The following is a 22,662-nucleotide window of genomic DNA, read 5'->3' on the forward strand; positions in this document are numbered from 1 at the left end:
GCAGGTTTACGATAAACTGACAAAAACAAAGTGACATGAGGAAAATAAAATATTTATACGAATTATTGGATTCTGAAATACACTGCCTTAAAAGATTGGTGAAAGCACATTCAAAAATAACTTTCAAAGGGGAATTGGAAAAATACTTGAAGAAAAGTTTGCACAACTATGGGGAAAGAGCAGAAGAGAGGGACTAATTGTGTAGCTCTTTCAAAGAGTTGGGAGGCGAAATACACCAAATCATTCTATGAAGGTGGAAAGTAAATATGAAGGTTTTGCTAGTGAAGGATGGCCATGTTGCGGGGTCTGGATGGAATGTTGGTAGAAAACGCATGAATGGCAACAGTGAATTGTCGGGTCAGAGGCTGCTACAGTTGATTAGAAGGATGTCGGAGATTTTGTGGGAGTGATGCAAATGTAAGGACCTGAAAGAGGACAAAAAAAACGGGTAAAACGAATCTGGGAACAGGTGGGTGTAGTGATCTGCATATCTGTGTGTATGTAAAGGGTTAATATACAGAAGTAACAGCTAGATAACCACTAGATTGCAGCACTAGAGATGGGTATAAAAGATAAACTCAAGGAGAGTTCCCGCCTCTTCGTGTTTGGAGTGACTAGTGACCAGAGGTAGAGAGAGATGGCTTAGTGTGCAGGTGTCATTAATCATAGTTTTTTTTTTTAATAAATATTTTATTGAAAATTTTTGGTCAACCAACACAGTACATTGTGCATCCTTTACACAATATTATAACAACACAAATAACAATGACCTATTTTATAAACAAAAAATGAATAAATAATAAATAACAAAAATGAAAACTAGCCCTAATTGGCAACTGCCTTGTCACAAGTAACACTCTCCAAAAATATAATTTAACAGTCCAATATATTAACAACCCTGAGAGTCCTTCTGGTTCCTCCCCCCCCCCCCCCCCCCCCCGATCCTGGGCTGCTGCTGCTGCCTTCTTTTTCCCATTCCGTCTATCTTTCTGCGAGGTATTCGACGAACGGTTGCCACCGCCTGGTGAACCCTTGAGCCGACCCCCTTAGGACGAACTTAATCCGCTCTAGCTTTATAAACCCCGCCATGTCATTTATCCAGGTCTCCACCCCCGGGGGCTTGGCTTCTTTCCACATTAGCAATATCCTGCGCCGGGCTACTAGGGACGCAAAGGCCAAAACATCGGCCTCTCTCGCCTCCTGCACTCCCGGCTCTTGTGCAACCCCAAATATAGCCAACCCCCAGCTTGGTTCGACCCGGACTCCGACTACTTTTGAAAGCACCTTTGTCACCCCCATCCAAAACCCCTGTAGTGCCGGGCATGACCAAAACATATGGGTATGATTCGCTGGGCTTCTCGAGCACCTCGCACACCTATCCTCCACCCCAAAAAATTTACTGAGCCGTGCTCCAGTCATATGTGCCCTGTGTAATACCTTAAACTGAATCAGGCTTAGCCTGGCACACGAGGACGACGAGTTTACCCTGCTTAGGGCATCTGCCCACAGCCCCTCCTCGATCTCCTCCCCCAGCTCTTCTTCCCATTTCCCTTTTAGTTCATCTACCATAGTCTCCCCTTCGTCCCTCATTTCCCTATATATATCTGACACCTTACCATCCCCCACCCATGTCTTTGAGATCACTCTGTCCTGCACCTCTTGTGTCGGGAGCTGCGGGAATTCCCTCACCTGTTGCCTCGCAAAAGCCCTCAGTTGCATATACCTGAATGCATTCCCTTGGGGCAACCCATATTTCTCGGTCAGCGCTCCCAGACTCGCGAACTTCCCATCCACAAACAGATCTTTCAGTTGCGTTATTCCTGCTCTTTGCCACATTCCATATCCCCCATCCATTCCCCCCGGGGCAAACCTATGGTTGTTTCTTATCGGGGACCCCCCCAAGGCTCCAGTCTTTCCCCTATGCCGTCTCCACTGTCCCCAAATCTTCAGTGTAGCCACCACCACCGGGCTTGTGGTGTAGTTCCTCGGTGAGAATGGCAATGGGGCTGTCACCATAGCCTGTAGGCTAGTCCCCCTACAGGACGCCCTCTCTAATCTCTTCCACGCCGCTCCCTCCTCCTCTCCCATCCACTTACTCACCATTGAAATATTAGCGGCCCAATAATACTCACTTAGGCTCGGTAGTGCCAGCCCCCCCTATCCCTGCTACGCTGTAAGAATCCCTTCCTCACTCTCGGGGTCTTCCCGGCCCACACAAAACCCATGATGCTCTTTTCAATCCTTTTTAAAAAAAGCCTTCGTGATCACCACCGGGAGGCACTGAAACACAAAGAGGAATCTCGGGAGGACCACCATCTTAACCGCCTGCACCCTCCCTGCCATTGACAGGGATACCATATCCCATCTCTTGAAATCCTCCTCCATCTGTTCCACCAACCGCGTTAAATTTAACCTATGCAATGTGCCCCAATTCTTAGCTATCTGGATCCCCAGGTAACGAAAGTCCCTTGTTACCTTCCTCAACGGTAGGTCCTCTATTTCTCTACTCTGCTCCCCTGGATGCACCACAAACAACTCACTTTTCCCCATGTTCAATTTATACCCTGAAAAATCCCCAAACTCCCCAAGTATCCGCATTATTTCTGGCATCCCCTCCGCCGGGTCCGCCACGTATAGTAGCAAATCGTCTGCATACAAAGATACCCGGTGCTCTTCTCCTCCCCTAAGTACTCCCCTCCACTTCTTGGAACCCCTCAACGCTATCGCCAGGGGCTCAATCGCCAGTGCAAACAATAAAGGGGACAGAGGGCATCCCTGCCTTGTCCCTCTATGGAGCCGAAAATATGCAGATCCCCGTCCATTCGTGACCACGCTCGCCACTGGGGCCCTATACAACAGCTGCACCCATCTAACATACCCCTCTCCAAAACCAAATCTCCTCAACACCTCCCACAAATAATCCCACTCCACTCTATCAAATGCTTTCTCGGCATCCATCGCCACTACTATCTCCGTTTCTCCCTCTGGTGGGGCCATCATCATTACCCCTAACAACCTCCGTATATTCGTGTTCAGCTGTCTCCCCTTCACAAACCCAGTTTGGTCCTCGTGGACCACCCCCGGGACACATTCCTCTATTCTCATTGCCATTACTTTGGCCAGGACCTTGGCATCTACATTTAGGAGGGAAATAGGTCTATAGGACCCGCATTGTAGCGGGTCCTTTTCCTTCTTTAAGAGAAGCGATATCGTTGCTTCAGACATAGTCGGGGGCAGTTGTCCCCTTTCCTTTGCCTCATTAAAGGTCATCGTCAGTACCGGGGCGAGCAAGTCCACATATTTTCGATAGAATTCGACTGGGAATCCATCCGGTCCCGGGGCCTTTCCCGCCTGCATGCTCCTAATTCCTTTCACCACTTCTTCTACCTCGATCTGTGCTCCCAGACCCACCCTTTCCTGCTCTTCCACCTTGGGAAATTCCAGCCGATCCAAGAAGCCAACATCATTCTCTCCCTCCCATCCGGGGGTTGAGCTTCATATAATTTTTTATAAAATGTCTTGAACACTCCATTCACTCTCTCCGCTCCCCGCTCTATCTCTCCTTCCTCATCCCTCACTCCCCCTATTTCCCTCGCTGCTCCCCTTTTCCTCAATTGGTGTGCCAGCAACCTGCTCGCCTTCTCCCCATATTCGTACTGTACACCCTGTGCCTTCCTCCATTGTGCCTCTGCAGTGCCTGTAGTCAGCAAGTCAAATTCTACATGTAGCCTTTGCCTTTCCCTGTACAGTCCCTCCTCCGGTGCTTCCGCATATTGTCTGTCCACCCTCAAAAGTTCTTGCAGCAACCGCTCCCGTTCCTTACTCTCCTGCTTCCCTTTATGTGCCCTTATTGATATCAGCTCCCCTCTAACCACCGCCTTCAACGCCTCCCAGACCACTCCCACCTGGACCTCCCCATTATCATTGAGTTCCAAGTACTTTTCAATGCACCCCCTCACCCTTAGACACACCCCCTCATCTGCCATTAGTCCCATGTCCATTCTCCAGGGTGGGCGCCCTCCTGTTTCCTCCCCTATCTCCAAGTCCACCCAGTGTGGAGCGTGATCCGAAATGGCTATAGCCGTATACTCCGTTCCCCTCACCTTCGGGATCAATGCCCTACCCAGCACACAAAAGTCTATTCGCGAGTAGACTTTATGGACATAGGAGAAAAACGAGAACTCCTTACTCCTAGGTCTGCTAAATCTCCACGGGTCTACACCTCCCATCTGCTCCATAAAATCTTTAAGTACCTTGGCTGCTGCCGGCCTCCTTCCAGTCCTGGACTTCGACCTATCCAGCCCTGGTTCCAACACCGTATTAAAATCTCCCCCCATTATCAGCTTTCCCATCTCTAGGTCCGGAATGCGTCCTAGCATCCGCCTCATAAAATTGGCATCCTCCCAGTTCGGGGCATATACGTTTACCAAAACCACCGTCTCCCCCTGTAGTTTGCCACTCACCATCACGTATCTGCCCCCGTTATCCGCCACTATAGTCTTTGCCTCGAACATTACCCGCTTCCCCACTAATATAGCCACCCCCCTGTTTTTCATATCTAGCCCCGAATGGAACACCTGCCCCACCCATCCTTTGCGTAGCCTAACCTGGTCTATCAGTTTCAGGTGCGTTTCCTGTAACATAACCACATCTGCCTTAAGTTTCTTAAGGTGTGCGAGTACCCGTGCCCTCTTTATCGGCCCGTTCAGCCCTCTCACGTTCCACGTGATCAGCCGAGTTGGGGGGCTTCCTACCCCCCCCCCCCTTGTCGATTAGCCATCCCCTTTTTCCAGCTCCTCACCCGGTTCCCACGCAGCTGTATCTCCCCCAGGCGGTGCCCCCCCGCCCATCCTCTCCCATACCAGCTCCCCCCTCTCCCCAGCAGCAGCAACCCAGTAATTCCCCCCTCCCACCCCCCCCGCTAGATCCCCCGCTAGCGTAATTACTCCCCCATGTTGCTCCCAGAAGTCAGCAAACTCTGGCTGACCTCGGCTTCCCCCCGTGACCTCGGCTCGCACCGTGCGACGCCCCCTCCTTCCTGCGTCTCTATTCCCGCCATGATTATCATAGCGCGGGAACCAAGCCCGCGCTTCTCCCTTGGCCCTGCCCCCAATGGCCAACGCCCCATCTCCTCCACCTCCCCTCCCCCCCCCCCATCACCACCTGTGGGAGAGAGAAAAGTTACCACATCGCAGGATTAGTACATAAAACCCCTCTTTGCCCCCCACATTCGCCCCACCACTTTGTTCGAACGTTCTTTTTAATAACCCGCTCATTCCAGTTTTTCTTCCACAATAAAAGTCCACGCTTCATCCGCCGTCTCAAAGTAGTGGTGCCTCCCTCGATATGTGACCCACAGTCTTGCCGGTTGCAGTATTCCAAATTTTATCTTCTTTTTATGAAGCACCGCCTTGGCCCGATTAAAGCTCGCCCTCCTTCTCGCCACCTCCGCACTCCAGTCTTGATAAACGTGGATCACCGCGTTCTCCCATTTACTGCTCCGAGTTTTCTTTGCCCATCTAAGGACCATTTCTCTATCCTTAAAACGGAGGAATCTCACCACTATGGCTCTGGGAATTTCTCCTGCTCTCGGTCCTCGCGCCATCACTCGGTATGCTCCCTCCACCTCCAACGGACCCGCCGGGGCCTCCGCTCCCATTAACGAGTGCAGCATCGTGCTCACATATGCCCCGACGTCCGCTCCCTCCACACCTTCAGGAAGACCAAGAATCCTCAGGTTGTTCCTCCTTGCGTTGTTTTCCAGTGCCTCCAACCTTTCCACACATCGTTTCTGATGTACCTCCTGCGTCTCCGTCTTCACCACCAGGCCCTGTATATCGTCCTCATTCTCGGCTGCCTTTGCCTTCACGACCCGAAGCTCCCGCTCCTGGGTCTTTTGTTCCTCCTTTAGCCCTTCGATCGCCTGTAGTATCGGGGCCAACAGCTCTTTCTTCATTTCCTTTTTGATCTCTTCCACACAGCATTTCAAGAACTCTTGTTGTTCAGGGCCCCATGTTAAACTGCCACCTTCCGACGCCATCTTGGTTTTTGCTTGCCTTCCTTGCCGCTGTTCTAAAGGATCCACTGCAATCTGGCCACTCTCTCCTCCTTTTTCCATCCGTATCCAGGGGGGATTCCCTTCTGGTTTACCGCACAGTGTTTTTAGCCGTCAAAATTGCCGTTGGGGCTCCTATCAAGAGCCCAAAAGTCCGTTTCACAGGGAGCTGCCGAAACGTGCGACTCAGCTGGTCATCGCCGCACCCGGAAGTCTCATTAATCATAGTTAATATATATTTAGTCTTGTTAATTTAATCTATAATTTAGTTGTTGAAGCGAGAACAGACTCCGTTAAATTGTTATCGTTACTCAATAAACAGTATTTGCTTTATTTGAAGACTTCGAGTATTAATGAACATCGAGTGTATGACAATCTTGGCAGAAAGCAAATGAGTAATAAGATATTGCATAACGTAAAATAACAGTGGGGAGGTGTATTTGAGACCAGTAAGAGATCAGCCATGACCTGATTGGCGGAGTAGGCTCAAAAGGCTGAATTGCCTACTTCTCCTAATTCCTCTGTTCCTGCATTCCTATGAACATGATGTGAGTCTGTAGAAGCAAACAACCAACAGCAGGGCTGGAGCACCACCTTCAATTTCCTTTCTGGTAGCGCCTTCCATCCAATCACTTCCCTGTCCCTCCTCACAGCCTAACATCATGCCTACAGGGGTTGGTTTAGCACAGGGCTAAGTAGCTGGATTTTAAAGCAGACCAAGGCAGGCCAGCAGCACAGTTCAATTCCCGTACCAGCCTCCCTGAACAGGTGCCGTAATGTGGCGACTAGGGGCTTTTCACAGTAACTTCATTTGAACTTGTGACAATAAGCGATTTTCATTTTTTTTCATTACAGCCCAACCTAGATTCCTCCACAGTTTTGTATCGAAGTTTAGTTGTAGTTCCAGGGTCTCTACTTGCTAAATGTCTAATGACATCAGTTGCACATGGAGCAATATTAAGGGTGGGTTGGGTGGCTTCAGCCTTGATTAAAGGTTACTTTGGAGTCGACCAATGCCGGGAAAGTAACTGCAGGATGTAAAATGTACACACCTGAATTCAACAAGATTTCCAAGAGTTGGCTAGTTTCAGAGTCGCCCTAATTGTGGTTCAAACCCACATTAGTTTTTTTTTAATTTATTGCGGAGCTGCTCAAGTTTGTTTCCTGTAAAGGGGTAGGTAGTGGTGCAGTGGTATTTTCACTTGACTAGTAATCCAGGGTAATGACCTGGGTTAGAACAATAAAAATTAAAAGTCTAACGATGACCATGAAACCATTGTTTTTTTGTTTTTTAAAAATAAGTTGAGTACCCAATTAATTTCTTCCAATGAAGGGGCAATTTAGTGTGGTCAATCCACCTAGCCTGCACATTTTTGGGTTGTGGGGGCGAAATCCACGCAAACACTGGGAGAATGTGCAAACTCCACACGGACAGTGACCTAGATGAAACCATTGTTGATTGTTGTAAAACCCACCTGGTTCACTAATGTCCATTTAAGGAAGGAAACCTACCATCTTAACTTTGTCTGGCATACAGATGACTCCAGATCCAGTGGTTGATTCTTAGCTGGTCTCTAAAATGGCCGAGCAAGCCAATCAGTTCCAGGACAATTAGGGATGAGCAATAAATGCTGACCCAGCTAGTGACAACTACATCCCATGAATGAATATAAAAGGTTATGTCATAAAAGTGGTTTACGGAGATTGATGTCAAAATAAATTAAATACATATCGAAAGAATATCTAATCTAGTAATATCATTTTCTACCACTGTGTATTAACCAAAATTACTCTTGCCCTTTCCCCATTGTGTGTCATAATATCTACTGGTAAAGGGTTAGAAACATTTTTAAAAATAGGAGCAGTAGGAGGCCAGTCAGCCCTTTGAGCTTGCTCCGCCATTCATTATAATCATGGCTGACCATCCAACTCAATAGCCTAATCCTGCTTTCCGCCCGCCTCCCCTGCCAATACCCTTTGATTCCCTTCACCTTAAGTACAATATCTAACTGCTTCTTGAAAACATGCAATGTTTTGGCCTCAACGACTCCCTGCAGTAAAGATTCCACAAACCGGCCACTCATAGAATCATAGAAAAGTTACAGCTATGCCAACTTGAGGACACCCAGGTGCCCTTTGTAATCCCACCTTCCTGCACCCGACCCATAGCCCTGTAGCTTAGAGCACTTGAGGTGTAGATCCAGGTACTTTTTAAAAGAGCTGAGGGTCTCTGCCTGCACCTCCAACTCTGGCAACGAATACCAGACTCCCACTACCCTCTGCGTAAAAGTGTCCTTCCTCATGTCCCCTCTACACTTTCTGCCACTTATCTTGGATCTGTCCCATGGTTCTAGAATTCTCCACCAAGGGAAACAATTTTATCCTATCCCTTCCCCTCATAATTTTGTGCGCCTCAATTAAGTCACCCCTCAACGTTTTTTGTTCCAAGGAAAATTATCCCAACCTATACAATTTCTTCTCGTAGCCACATTTTTCTAGCCCTGGCAGCATTCTTTTAACTCCTCTCCACTCTCTCCAGAGCAATAATGTTCTTCCTGTAATGTGACGACCAGAACTACACACAATATTCCAGTTGTGGCCTCACCAATGTTTTATACAATTCTAACATTATATCCTTACTTTTATATTCTATACCAATGAAGGAGAACATTCCATATGATTTCTGAACAACCTTGTCTACTTGAACTGCTGCCTTTAGGGATCTGTGTACCTCGATGCCAAGATCTCTCACTTTGTCTACCCCTCTTAGTATGTTCCCATTTATTGTGTACTCCATACAACTGTTTGACCTCCCTAAAGGCATGACCTCTGTGTTAATTTCCATCTGCCACTTTAACGCCCACTCCACCTATCCATCTATATCGTTTTGAAGACGTTAAGCTATCCTCTACACTGTCCACCACTCGGCCAATCCTTGTGGCATCTGCAAATTTCCCATTCATGCGTCCCGTGTTCACATCCAAATCGTTGATTATATAGCGAACAATAAGGGTCCCAACACCGAGCCCTGTAAAACACCAATTGAAGTAACTTTCCAATTGCAAGGGCAGCCATCGACCATTACCCTTTGATTTCTGTTACTAAGCCAGCTTTTTATCCAGTTTGCCACATTGCCCTGTGTCCCATGGGCTTTTACTTTCTTGATGAATCTGCCATCTAGGACTTTGTCAAATGCCTTGATAAAATCCATATAACCGCATCCACTGCATTACCTTCATCAACCCTTCTTGTCACTTCCTCAAAGAATTCAATCAATTTTGTGAGGCAAGACCTTCCTTTAACAAATCCATGCTGACTATCCCTGACTAGTCTATGCCTTTCTATGTGACAGTTAATCTTATCTCTCCGGGTTGATCCTACTAATTTGCCAACCACTGACATAACACTAACTGGCCTATAATTGTTTGGCATTTCCTTCGATCTCACATTTGCATTTCTCCAGTCCGCTGTTTCCTCCCCTGTGTCGAGTGAGGATTGGAAAATCATCCTTGGAGCATCTGCTATCTCCGCCAGGAGCTCACTATATGAGAAACTGCACCTTAAAGACACATGGGTGCCACAGTTTACATCTGTGCTTAAATTTTATATATTAAGGATAGTTTTCTTTTTCATATTGAAACTAATACATTTTTCTTTATAATGTATTTAGATTTCTGTTATCTTTCTATTTTACCTCACCTTTTCCATTTTTCTAAAATCGTTGTGCTTAATTTTTAATTGCAAACTATCTTTGTCTATATTTTTGCTCCATCCTTATATCCTGGCTCTGTTTGCTCTGCCTACCGATTCTGTTCTCCTCCACTTCTCCCTCCCCCAATCTGTAAAATCTTGGTTCACTTCACCACCACAGGCACATGCAGGTTGCTGCCACTATTGTCATATCATAACAGCTGCTACCACTTCCAACCATTTTGTAGTCTTAACAAAATCTGTACTTTAACTATGTCAAAATTGAGAGTTTAAAATAGATTTATTTTATATTTTGCATTGCTCATACAAAAGTAATTCCTTACTCCGTATTGAAGCTGCTTAAAACTACCAAAAGAAAGGATGCACAGATGGATGGGAAGAGTAGGACCAATGCTGACTCACTAGGAATGAAAAGTAAAGATTCTAATTTTAATGACTAAAATCTGATAGGATTTATATAATTTAATCTTTCGATTAAACAAAATACTGACTGGTTCCAGCAAGTGTTTATTAATGATACTTCTCAATAATAATTCGTGGTTTTTCATGTCGCACATGATAAAAGTCTAATAACTCTCACGCTAATATACTAGGTTGAAGTGGGTGGAAAGCCTGTCAAAATCAGATATATTTATAAAATGGGGATCATAATTCTGCTCTATTTGAACATTTTGTAGTAATTAATGGGTTATAATGTATTGGAATTAAACTACATTGATACATTTTGTTTTGCACAAATAATCTTTGAAGCTAAAAGATTTGATAGATTGTAATTGTTCATTAAAAATAAATTGGTGTATATTTATAGCCTAGATGAATTCCATAAAAGAACATAGAAGCCATAAAGCTAATGCTGTGTATTATTTAACCCATGTGTCAGCACAAAGTGTACAAATCTTGCGTATTATTCCAGAACTGAAGATTATGAAGTGGTATTAATGCCACCTATGCATTCTATAACCTTCAAAAAAAAATTAAAACCATTATGGTTCCAGAAATTGATGATAGCACAATTTATTTTTCCCAAAATGATGAATCTCAAAACATGACCAGCTTGTATAAAATATAATTTATTTGCAACTTTATGGATACTGCTGGACTGACCATTATTGTGGGGTTTGGAGACGTGTGATCAAATCTGGGATGGCCAATGTCTGCAAACGTTAACATGCTGAGAACAACTGATCTTTTATATTTTCTAGTCTCAGAGTTGTAAACAATATTGATTTATTCTCGCTTCCAATTTCAAAATCAACAAGGGAGCACAAGTACTGCAAGCATCTTGTTGTTTTACAAGTGGCTTTCTAATCTCCTTATATGCTGTTCGATGACAGGAAGGCGTCTGACAAGAACAAGAGGAAATCCAGTGCTAAAACACACCATCAGCTCTCATCTACTTACAAGAGTGCAATAGATAAAATAGATGAAGCAGGTTATTTATTTTTCCCCTTAAAATAGCTGTGTGATACAGAAAGGAATCAAATTATTATAAACACTTAGGGCAGCACGGTGGCTCAGTTTTTAGCACGGCGCCGAGGTCCCAGGTTCAATCCCAGCTCTGGGTCACTGTCTGTGTGGAGTTTGCACATTCTCCCCTTGTCTGCGTGGGGCTCACCTCCACAACCCAAAGGATATCCAAAGTAGGTGGATTGGCCACGCTAAATTGCCCCTTAATTGGAAAAAATGAATCGGGCACTCTAAATTTATTTTAAAAAAATTATTATAAACTCGGATCACTTATCCATACATAGTTACCCATTGATAATACAAACTGAAAAAGTAGATCAGACTTCAAATACAGCACAATGAAATGAAAATCGCTTGTCACAAGTAGGCTTCAATTAAGTTACTGTGAAAAGCCCCTAGTCGCCACATTCCGGCACCTGTTCGGGGAGGCTGGTACGGGAATTGAAGCTGGCCTGCTTGGTCTGCTTTAAAAGCCAGCGATTTAGCCCAGTGTGCTAAACCAGCCCCTAGTGACAATGGGTGCTATTCTCCCAAAAGGGAACAAAGTCCCCTAGCGAGTGCGTGTAGCCGTGTGTTTCCCAGCGCTCCGTTCATTGTTATGCTGACCATGAAGGCCACGTGGGATCGTTAACAGATTTTCCCATGGGGTTCGTGGAATACGAGTTCCCTTATTGAGCGGGCGGAGGCTTGCTCAATAGGAACTATTCGGCGGGAGTTAAAACCTGCAGCCCAGACCAGACCGGTTTCTCCCAATGGTCCCCAGGATGGGGCACAAGCATTGTACGTTGCGGCTCTTTTCATTATCCAAATAGAAGAGTTTGTATGAAGCCTGGCCTTGGTGAAGTTATTATAGTCATCTTCTGTACAAAAATTCAAGAGGTTCACTTAACATTTTTGTAATAGATAATCCTGATTAATGGAAAATTGACACAAGTTGTGAGCATACTAGCGTAGACTCAATGGGCTGAGTGGCTCCCTACAGTGTTGCATAATTCTATGCCCAATTTTATGATACTGTGTATTATTTTCAGAATTATTTTAAATTAGTTTGTTGCATTTTGAAAGATAACTGAATCAATCATTTGGAATATGATTGTAATGAGATATGTTGTGTCCCAAATAGCTTTAAAGGAGCATTGTTTTTTTTAAATTCATTAACGGTATGTGGGCGTTGCGGTTTAGGCCAGCATTTATTGCCCATCCTTAGTTGCCCTTCAGAAGGTGGTGAGCTGCCTTCTTGAACCGCTGCAGTACTTGGTGTAGGTACACCCATTGTGCTGTTAGGGATGGAGTTCCAGGATTTTGTCCGAGCGACAGTGAAGGAACGGCGATATATTTCCAAGTCAGGGTGGCGACTGACTTGAAGGGGACCTCCAGGTGGTGGAGTGCGCAGGTATCTGCTGGTCTTGCCCTTCTAGATGGTAATTGTCGTGGGTTGTCTAAGGAACCTTGATGAGTTACTGCAATGCATCTTGTAGATGGTACACACGGCTGCCACTGTTGTCAGTGGTGGAGGGTTTGAATGTTTGTGGAAGGGGGAGCAATCAAGTGGGCTCCTTTGTCCTGGATGGTGTTGAGCTTCTTGTGTTGTTGGAGCTGCAGTCATCCAGGCAAGTGGAGAGTGCTTCATTACACTCTTGACTTGTGCCTTATAGATGGTGGACAGGCTTTTGGGAGGAGGGGGTTTGGAGGGGAGTTCCTCGACTTAGGATTCTTGGTCTTTGACCTGCCTTGGTAGCCACAGTATTAATGTGGCTAGTTCAGTTTAGTTTCTGATCAATGGTAACCCCCAGGATGTCGATTGTGGGGGATTCAACAATGGGAATGCCACTGAATGTCAAGGGGCGCTAGTTAGATCCTCTCTTGTAGGAGATGGTCATTGCCTGGCACTTGTCTGCCGCGAATGTAACTTGCCACTTGTCAGCCCAAGCCTGGATATTGTCTGACTTGTCAGTTGATTAAATGTTATTATTACTCACCATCTTAACACTCCACATTCTTGAATCCTCCTCCTAGTGACAGAGTACTTCTCCCCATCATGACAAAGTTCTTTTCACTGGCACTGAGTGTCAGTCAGACGGCCTTGCCCACCATAGCATTCGGAGATTAATCAGTGAACTCTTGACCCTCACCGCTAATTCCCCTCCAGAGCCAAGGGCTAAAAGGAACGTAGTGCTGAACCTCTCTCAGAAGTGAGCTGGGGAGTCAGCGGCTGGCTTCAGACAAACAGGAGTCAGACATGAGCAATAGCTGAGGGTCATCACAGACCATTCCTCGCGGAGTCGCCATCATCACCCTCCTGCAATGACTGGGTGTGGTAGTATGCATTAGGGGTCATGTGGGACTGTGAAGCCGTGATGTCATTGGCTGACAGATCCCGGGTCCTGGTTGGCTGTTGATCTCTAGCTCCGCACTGAAGGCGGAGTATAAGAACCAGGAGTTCTCCCCCGCAGGCCAGTCTGTTGCTGAACTGCGGGGAACAAGTCACGCTTAATAAAGCCTCATCGACTTCATCTCTATTCGTCTCTCATGAGTCTTTGTGCGCTACAATTTATTAAGCGTGCTTAAAGGACTATGGAGCTCAGGATCATCCCGGAATGCCTGAGGATCAGCCCCCACGCAGTGAACTCAGCAGCAGTTTTTAAACACTGGCAGACTTGTTTTGAAGCATACCTCCGAACGGCCCTCGGCCGGGTCACAGAAGACCAGAAACTACAGGTCCTGCACTCGAGGGTAAGCCCGGAAATTTTCCCTCTCGTAGAAGACGCAGAGGATTTCCAGACGGCGTTCGCAGCACTAAAGAGCATCTATGTTCGCCCAGTGAACCAGATCTACACACGCTACCAACTCGCAACGAGACGGCAAAGTCCCGGAGAATCGCTAGACGAATTCTACGCCGCGCTGCTAATTTTGGGACGGGCCTGCAGCTGCCCGCTGGTAAACGCGATTGAACACACGGACATGTTAATTCGCGAAGCGTTCGTGGCTGGTATGAACTCTCCCCAAATCCGCCAAAGACTTTTAGAAAAAGAGTCGCTAGGACTCTCAGAGGCACGGGCCCTTGCAGCCTCACTAGATGTGGCCGCGCGAAACTCCCGCGCGTATGGCCCCGACCGCGCGGCAGCCCCTTGGGCTCCGTGGACCACCGTCGCAACAAACCCCCACCCCCACCCCACAGGCTTGCGCGGTTCAGACGCCAAGTCGTCCCGGGGGAGCCCCCTGCTATTTCTGCGGCCAGGCGAAACACCCCCGGCAGCGCTGCCCGGCCCGCGCAGCGATTTGCAAGAGCTGCGGGAAAAAGGGCCATTTCGCGGCTGTGTGCCCGTCCCGGGAGGTCGCCGCTGTCCCCGGAGAAGGAGTCCTGCGCGTTTCTAACGCTCCCCAACGCCCCCCCCCCCCCCAGCGCCCCATGTACGACCCGCAGGCGCAGCCTTTTTGGGTCCCGGCCACCGCTGTCCCCGGAGAACAAGGAGTCCTGCGCGTTTCAAACGCTCCCCAACCCCCCCCAAGCGCTCCATGTGCGACCCGCAGGCGCCGCCATTTTGGGTCCCGGTCACCACGAGGGGAGGAGGGGCGCCGCCATCTTGGGACCCCCCAGCCCTGTGCGACGCATGGGGGCGGCCATTTTGTCCACCCCCGCCGCCATCTTGTGACCCCCCAGCCATGTGCGATGCATGGGGGCAGCCATTTTGTTCACCCCCGCCGCCATCTTGGACGGCAACAATGGACCCCAGCATCGACGGCTCCACGGGGTTCGAGGAAGACGCTGAAGCACTACGACCACATCTGGCCTCAATGACGCTGGACCAAGCACGGCCCCGGACGCTCCAGACGACGACAACAACGGTGCTGATCAACGGGCACGAGACACCATGCCTGGTCGACTCCGGGAGCACAGAAAGCTTCATCCACCCCGACACGGTAAGACGCTGTTTTTTGACCATCCGTCCCAGTGCGCAAAAGATTTCCCTAGCTGCAGGATCCCACTCCGTACAGATCAAAGGCTTCTGCATAGTGACCCTAACGGTGCAAGGGAGGGAGTTTAAAAACTACAGGCTCTACGTCCTTCCCCAACTCTGCGCGCCCACATTACTGGGATTAGACTTCCAGTGCAATCTGCAGAGCCTAACTTTCAAATTCGGCGGCCCAATACCCCCACTCACTATCTACGGCCTCGCAACCCTCAAGGTTGAGCCCCCATCCTTGTTTGCAAACCTCACCCCGGATTGCAAACCCGTCGCCACTAGGAGCAGACGGTACAGCGCCCAGGACCGGACATTCATTCGGTCCGAAGTCCAGCGGCTACTGAAGGAAGGTATAATCCAGGCCAGCAATAGTCCCTGGAGAGCACAGGTGGTAGTAGTAAAGACAGAGGAGAAGCAAAGGATGGTCATAGACTATAGCCAGACCATCAACAGGTACACACAGCTAGATGCGTACCCTCTCCCCCGCATATCCGACATGGTCAATCGGATTGCCCAATATAAGGTCTTCTCCACCGTGGACCTCAAGTCCGCCTACCATCAGCTCCCCATCCGCCCAAGTGACCGCAAGTACACAGCCTTCGAGGCAGACGGGCGATTATACCACTTCCTAAGGGTCCCATTTGGCGTCACAAACGGGGTCTCGGTCTTCCAACGAGAGATGGACCGAATGGTTGATCAACACGGGTTGCAGGCCACGTTCCCGTATCTCGACAATGTATCCATCTGCGGCCACGATCAGCAGGACCACGACGCCAACCTCCAAAAATTCCTCCAGACCGCTAAAGCCTTGAACCTCACATACAACGAGGACAAGTGCGTTTTTAGCACAAACCGGCTAGCCATATCCACTACATGGGATATGTAGTGCGCAATGGGATAATAGGCCCCGACCCCGAACGTATGCGCCCCCTCATGGAATTTCCCCTCCCTCACTGCTCAAAAGCCCTAAAACGCTGCCTGGGGTTCTTTTCATATTACGCCCAGTGGGTCCCCCAGTACGCAGACAAGGCCCGCCCCCTAATACAGACCACGACCTTCCCTCTGTCGACAGAGGCTTGACAGGCCTTCAGCCGCATCAAAGCGGATATCGCAAAGGCCACGATGCGTGCCATCGACGAGTCCCTCCCCTTCCAGGTCGAGAGCGACGCCTCCGATATAGCTCTAGCGGCCACCCTTAACCAAGCGGGCAGACCCGTGGCCTTTTTCTCCCGAACCCTCCACGCCTCAGAAATCCGCCACTCCTCAGTGGAAAAGGAAGCCCAAGCCATAGTGGAAGCTGTGCGACATTGGAGGCATTAACTGGCCGGCAGGAGATTCACTCTCCTCACTGACCAACGGTCAGTAGCTTTCATGTTCGATAATGCACAGCGGGGCAAAATTAAAAATGACAAGATCTTAAGGTGGAGGATCGAGCTCTCCACCTTCAACTATGAGATCTTGTACCGTCCCGGAAAGCTGAATGAGCCGTCCGATGCCCTATCCCGCGGCACATGTGCCAACGCACAAATAGACCGTCTCCAAAACCTTCCACGAGGACCTCTGCCACCCGGGGGTCACTCGGTTCTACCATTTTATAAAGTCCCGCTACCTCCCCTACTCCATGGAGGAGGTCCGTACAGTCACAAGGAACTGCCACATCTGCGCAGAGTGCAAACCGCATTTTTTCAGGCCGGATAGTGCGCACCTGATCAAGGCCTCCCGTCCCTTTGAACGCCTCAGTCTGGATTTCAAAGGGCCCCTCCCCTCCACCGACCGCAACACATACTCCCTGAACGTGGTGGACGAGTACTCCCGTTTCCCCTTCGCCATCCCCTGCCCTGACATGACAGCGGCCAGTCATTAAAGCCCTTAACACCATATTCACACTGTTCGGTTGCCCCGCAAACGTCCATAGCGACAGGATGTCCTCCTTCATGAGTGATGAGCTGCGCCAGTTCCTGCTCAGCAAAGGTATAGCCTCGAGCAGGACGACCAGCTACAACCCCCGGGGGAACGGGCAAGTAGAGAGGGAGAACGGCACGGTCTGGAAGACCGTCCTACTGGCCCTACAGTCCAGGGATCTCCCAGTTTCACGGTGGCAGGAGGTCCTCCCGGACGCCCTCCACTCCATCCGGTCGCTACTGTGTACCACCACTAACCAAACGCCTCATGAGCGCCTCCTTGTCTTCCCCAGGAAGTCCTCCTCTGGAACGTCGCTGCCGACCTGGCTGGCGGCCCCAGGTCCCATCTTGCTCCGGAAACATGTGCGGGCGCACAAGTCGGACCCGTTGGTCGAGAGGGTTCACCTCCTCCACGCGAACCCGCAGTACGCCTACGTGGAGTACCCCGACGGCCGACAGGACACGGTCTCCCTGCGAGATCTGGCACCCGCCGGCAACACGCACACCCCCTCGACACCAATCACCCCCTCCCTGCCACCGGCGCACCCCGCGACAGCCCCCTTCCCGGGAGAATCGGTCCTCCTCCCAGGTCCGACCAGAAGTGAAGCTGAAGCAGAAACCGTAAAGCTCCCAGAACGACAACACTGGAACAAGCACCACCACCACCGGGGCTGAGGCGATCGACAAGGACGACCAGACCGCCCGACCGACTTGTGGCATCGGTGTAACACTAGAATGTTGTGGACTTTAACGAGAATTTTTTTCCCTTTTCCCTCTTATGAATACTTAGTAAATAGTTCAAAACAAAAAAAAAACCCTGTACATAGCCCAGTGTAGGGCACTGTGACGACATGCAAAAGTTTTTCCTCCCAGGACCAGCCTTGTAAACCACTCCCACCATGCGAAGCACCACCCCGCCGGGTTCATTTTTAACAAGGGGTGAATGTGGTAGTATGCATTAGGGGTCATGTGGGACTGTGAAGCCGTGATGTCATTGGCTGACAGATCCCGGGTCCTGGTTGGCTGTTGGAGGGCGGAGTATAAGAACCAGGAGTTCTCCCCCGCAGGCCAGTCTGTTGCTGAACTGCGGGGAACACGTCACGCTTAATAAAGCCTCATCGACTTCATCTCTATTCGTCTCTCGTGAGTGTGCGCTACACTGGGCAGCAAGGACACCCCAGCACCCTGATGAGTTAGATATCTACGACTTTCAAACCCTGATCGTGGAGGGGGTCACAATGTTCTTTATTTTGGGGGGGTGCTCGTTAAAGAAGCAGGAGGCGATGCGGGCATCCCTAGCCCTCCTACCCCTACGTAGCCTTGTCCCTGCCTGGCCTCCATCCTCTAGATCATCAACTACCTCATCCTCAATTCCCTCCTGAATGTCCTCCTTATCTGAGGACATGTGCTGCTATTCCAGGTCCTCCTCATGAAGGTTGTCGCCCCACTGCAGAACCAGGTTCTGTATAGCACAGCAACCCACCACGATGCTGGTGACCCTCAGGGGCATGTACTGGAGGGCCTCAATAGACCTGTCGAGGCAGAAGAAGCGCATCTTCAGGAGACCGACTCTCTGCTCTACCACACACCGGTGGCATTTTGAACCTCGTTGTACCAGCACTCTGCTGTGGCGTCTTGCCTCTGCGCTGATGTCATTAGCCAAGAACTCAGGGGATATCCATTGTCCCCTACAAGCCACCCCTGCAGCCTGAGGAGACCCTCAAAAATGCCAAGGATCTTTGGCTGTCCGAGGATGTAACTGTAATGCACACTCCCTGGAAAATGCGCATATGTGATGATGCACCAGATGCACAGGAGAGGAACCCTTCCTGTTTATGAAAAGGACACTCTAATGTCACAGGACACACATCAGTATGGATTCAGTCAATTGCCCCTTGTACCTCTGGCCTACCAGCAATTGTTGCGAATCCCATAGCCCTCGCGTCTTGCTGGGCTTGGTCCAGGTCAAAATTAATGAAGTCCAAAACCCTTGCATCGAGTGTATCCGTTACTTCATGGTTGCAATGATGGGCGGATGCCACACAGGACTCCTGTGGAGTCCATGAAAGACCCCATTAAGTGCTGCTGTGGCCTTCATGACCACAGGGAGCGGGTGCTCTCCATCGCCACGTGGCGCCAAGTCTAAAGGGATGTGATACAGGTACTGCACAGTCTGGTGAGGCAGAGTCTCCTATGCCACATGGTCTCCTATGGCACATGCTATCTGACAGCTTCATGAAAGACACTTGAGTCCTGTACACATTTGATCTTCTTCCACACCTTTGTGCCCCCTGTAGGCTTGTTCGGCCTATGCCCCTGAGCCTGTCCTGCACCCCCCTGATCTTCTGCCTCTGGGTCTTCCCTGAGTGCTGCTGCTCGGTGCTGTGGGAATCTGTGCTCCTCCAGTGCTGTAAAGCAAAAAATAGCTAACTCCACTGACTCCATATTGATATCTCTCATTGTCCTGCAAGGGATGTGAGAGAGAGAGAGGGGGATAGGTAATAAGGTTGGTGCTGCAGCTGCATGGAATCAGTACCTCGCCTGACTCTTTGGCCTCCCGAACATGGAAGCAGCCAGTCCCACACCTTATCCAGTGGCTACCTCTCACTCAGCTCAGGCACCCTCCGCTCCCTAGCATGACTGGCTCTAACCTGTGATCTCGCCCAGTCAGAGTCGCCTTTGGCCTCCCATCTGGTTCTCTCCTCCCTTACTCTCTACCTCACTGGGGATTTGACAGGAGGCTTGTATGCTTACAGATCCGTTGGAGAGTGATACCTGCCTTGGGGGCTGATGGATCCTCACTGGCAGGAATTTGGGGTCTGGCACATAAGCAAGCCCAGTGCCTCTCAATCCTGTGTACCTGTGCATTTGAACATGACATGCTGGTGCTAGTTCAAGAAGCAGAAGGCAATGAGGGTACCCCTAACCCTCCTTGAACTCTGGATATTCATCCCATTCCTTGAGTTTGAACTATTTAAGGTTCAACTAGTTAAACAAAATTAAAAAAATTAAGGGGCACTCCTTAAAAGGGCACTGCCCGAAACAAAGCGCAAAGGAAACTTTGAAACTCAAACCAAAATGTGAATAAAAGAGTCGATACCGTGTTTGCGTGGGTTTCGCCCCCACAACCCAAAGATGTGCTGGTTAGGTAGATTGGCAGCGCTAAATTGCCCCTTAATTGGAAAAAAATGAATTGGGTACTCTAAAAAAAATTTTTTTTAAAGGGTCGATAAAGCACCTCAGACCTTGCAATGCCCACCGTACATGGAAAGCCGTGATGGTGCCAGTGGACACCGCAAGCTCCCTCTCCACCCTAGGACTCCAAGATTGAGGGGGAGGACTCCTCTGTAGAGGGACCTCCAGTGGGGGACCTCCGCTACCTGACGGCAACAAGGCAAGCCAAGGCATGTCCAGGATGCGGGTGAGGGCAAGGAAATGAAGGGTGTGGAGCAGCAGAAAACCCTTCCGTGCAGTATGAAAGGGTTCCTTGAGTTTCATCTTTTTCTCGTCTCGCAAGAGAGTTTTATATTTCTTCAGTGTCGCTGTTCCATCTTTTTCCTCTTCAATTGTATCTTGGATCATAGAATATTCTTCATAACGTGTGGTGCTTATCGACTGCAGCTAGAGACAAGTAGTTCACCAACAGTTTTGGAGTCATCGTTCATGACAGTCTTCACGGCTCCGTCCAGCATCCTTACTTTCTGCGGCCTCTGTTTTTTCTTATACTTTGGAATATCCTCACCGCGAAGCATGTAATAATCCAGAGTATGGCCAGACTCCAGTCAAATCCCCTTTCTTGGATCATCATCCGACAGGAACAATCCATAATCGGAAGCTTGTCCCATCTGAGTCTTGGGCGCTCGCTCTCGGATTATGCGACAGGCATCGTAAACCACGATGGAAGGTTCGAATTGCATTTGCGGACACCGATCTTCAGTGACAGGGCCACCATGGTGCCGAGCAAACATAAATTGGCCCCTCACCACACCTCAATCTTGGGATGTTAATCCTTTGGCTTTTTGTGCTGAGCCTCCCTGGAGTCCAGTTCTGGCGTATCCGCGGTTTAAGGTTCTTTCTGTAGTCAATTCGTTCAGCCAAGATTGAAATCAAACCAAGGCCATTTAATGCTGGTGGGGGGGGATCAGTGGCTGGGCCGCGGGCCGGGGCAGGACTATCACAGAGCCGGTACCAGAAACATCCCCCCCCCGAGCCCGGACCTCCTGTTACCCCAAAATCGACCTGTGGGCAGCTGACATTAATAAGGATTAACGCTTGATGGCCAAATAGTTTAACGAGCACGAGTCTCAGGAATGTTAGAGGGTCAATTGCTGTCCGCTCCAGGAATAGAAAAAGCTAATAGGTACCCTTACAAAGGAATTAGGAGCAGAAGTAGGCAATTCAGTCTTTCGAGCCTGCTCTGCCATTCAATCAGATCATAGCTGATTCCTGGTCTCAAATCCACCTCTCCACCTGTTCCCATTTCCCTTTATACTGTTTTTTTTAAAATCCGAAATATATCTATCTCCTTCTTGAAACCATTTAATAAATCAGATTCCACCGCACTATGGGGCAGCGAGTTCAACAAATTCAGCACCCTCTGGAAGAAGTAGTTCCTCATCTCATTCTAAATCTCAACCTATATCCATGACCTCTCGATTTAGATTGCCCCACAGGGGAAACATTTGGTCTACATTTACTTTATCAATCCCTTTTAATATTTTATGTACCTCGTTCAGATCCCCCCTCATCCTTCTAAATTCCAGCGGGTTAAGCTCAAACTGATTAATCGCTCCTCGTGCTTCAGCCCTTGTATTTCATACTTTAGTGAGAGCTGAAGATGCAACGTTATCCACATATATTATAATGCATTCAAATTGATGCAAAATTAGATTCTCGCTTTTCCTGGTCTGAACCTGAGCACATCATCGTAGAGGGTCGGGAGATTGCTTTCCAAATTCTTACCGGCACAAATTCCATTTTTTGGCGCCTCAAGAGATTTTGTAGCCATGACAGAATTTGCGAGCGCGGCTAACAGATCTGCTAAATCCCACCCAGTGTTGTATGGGCAGCATGGTAGCACAGTGGGTAGCACTGTTGCTTCACAGCTCCAGGGTCCCAGGTTCGATTCCTGGCTTGGGTCACTGTCTGTGCAGAGTCTGCACGGTCTCCCCGTGTCTGCATGGGTTTCTAGTTTCCTCCCACAAGTCCCGAAAGACGTGTTGTTAGCTCATTTGGAGATTATGAATTCTCCCTCTGTACCCGAACAGGCACTGGAATGTGGCGACTAGGGGCTTTTCACAGTAACTTCATTCCAGTGTTAATATAAGCCTACTTGTGACAATAAAGATTATTATTTTTGTACTAGGTACAGCTTTCAAACCAAAGCTGAGTCTGTTATAATTCTAACCCTTTAGCAATTTGTTGACATTTTAAGTGTACATTTGATGCATTAGTCGTTTTTATGAACTTTGAACAATCTGTTGGCCCCTCGACCTGACAGATGTATAGATTCTCTTATTATTTATCCTATTAATATTTCCAGTTTGGGTTCAGAGCTGCTGGT

The 22,662-nt window shown here is 48.8% G+C and overlaps 1 pseudogene; it reads right to left on the minus strand.

The window, feature by feature from the left end:
- Nucleotides 1-378: 378 nt before the first annotated feature.
- On the minus strand, nucleotides 379-21,051 carry LOC140385534 (talin-2 pseudogene; annotated as a pseudogene).
- Nucleotides 21,052-22,662: the final 1,611 nt, after the last annotated feature.

The sequence above is a fragment of the Scyliorhinus torazame genome, chromosome 2 (genome assembly GCF_047496885.1).
Source record: "Scyliorhinus torazame isolate Kashiwa2021f chromosome 2, sScyTor2.1, whole genome shotgun sequence".
Lineage (NCBI taxonomy): Eukaryota > Metazoa > Chordata > Chondrichthyes > Carcharhiniformes > Scyliorhinidae > Scyliorhinus > Scyliorhinus torazame.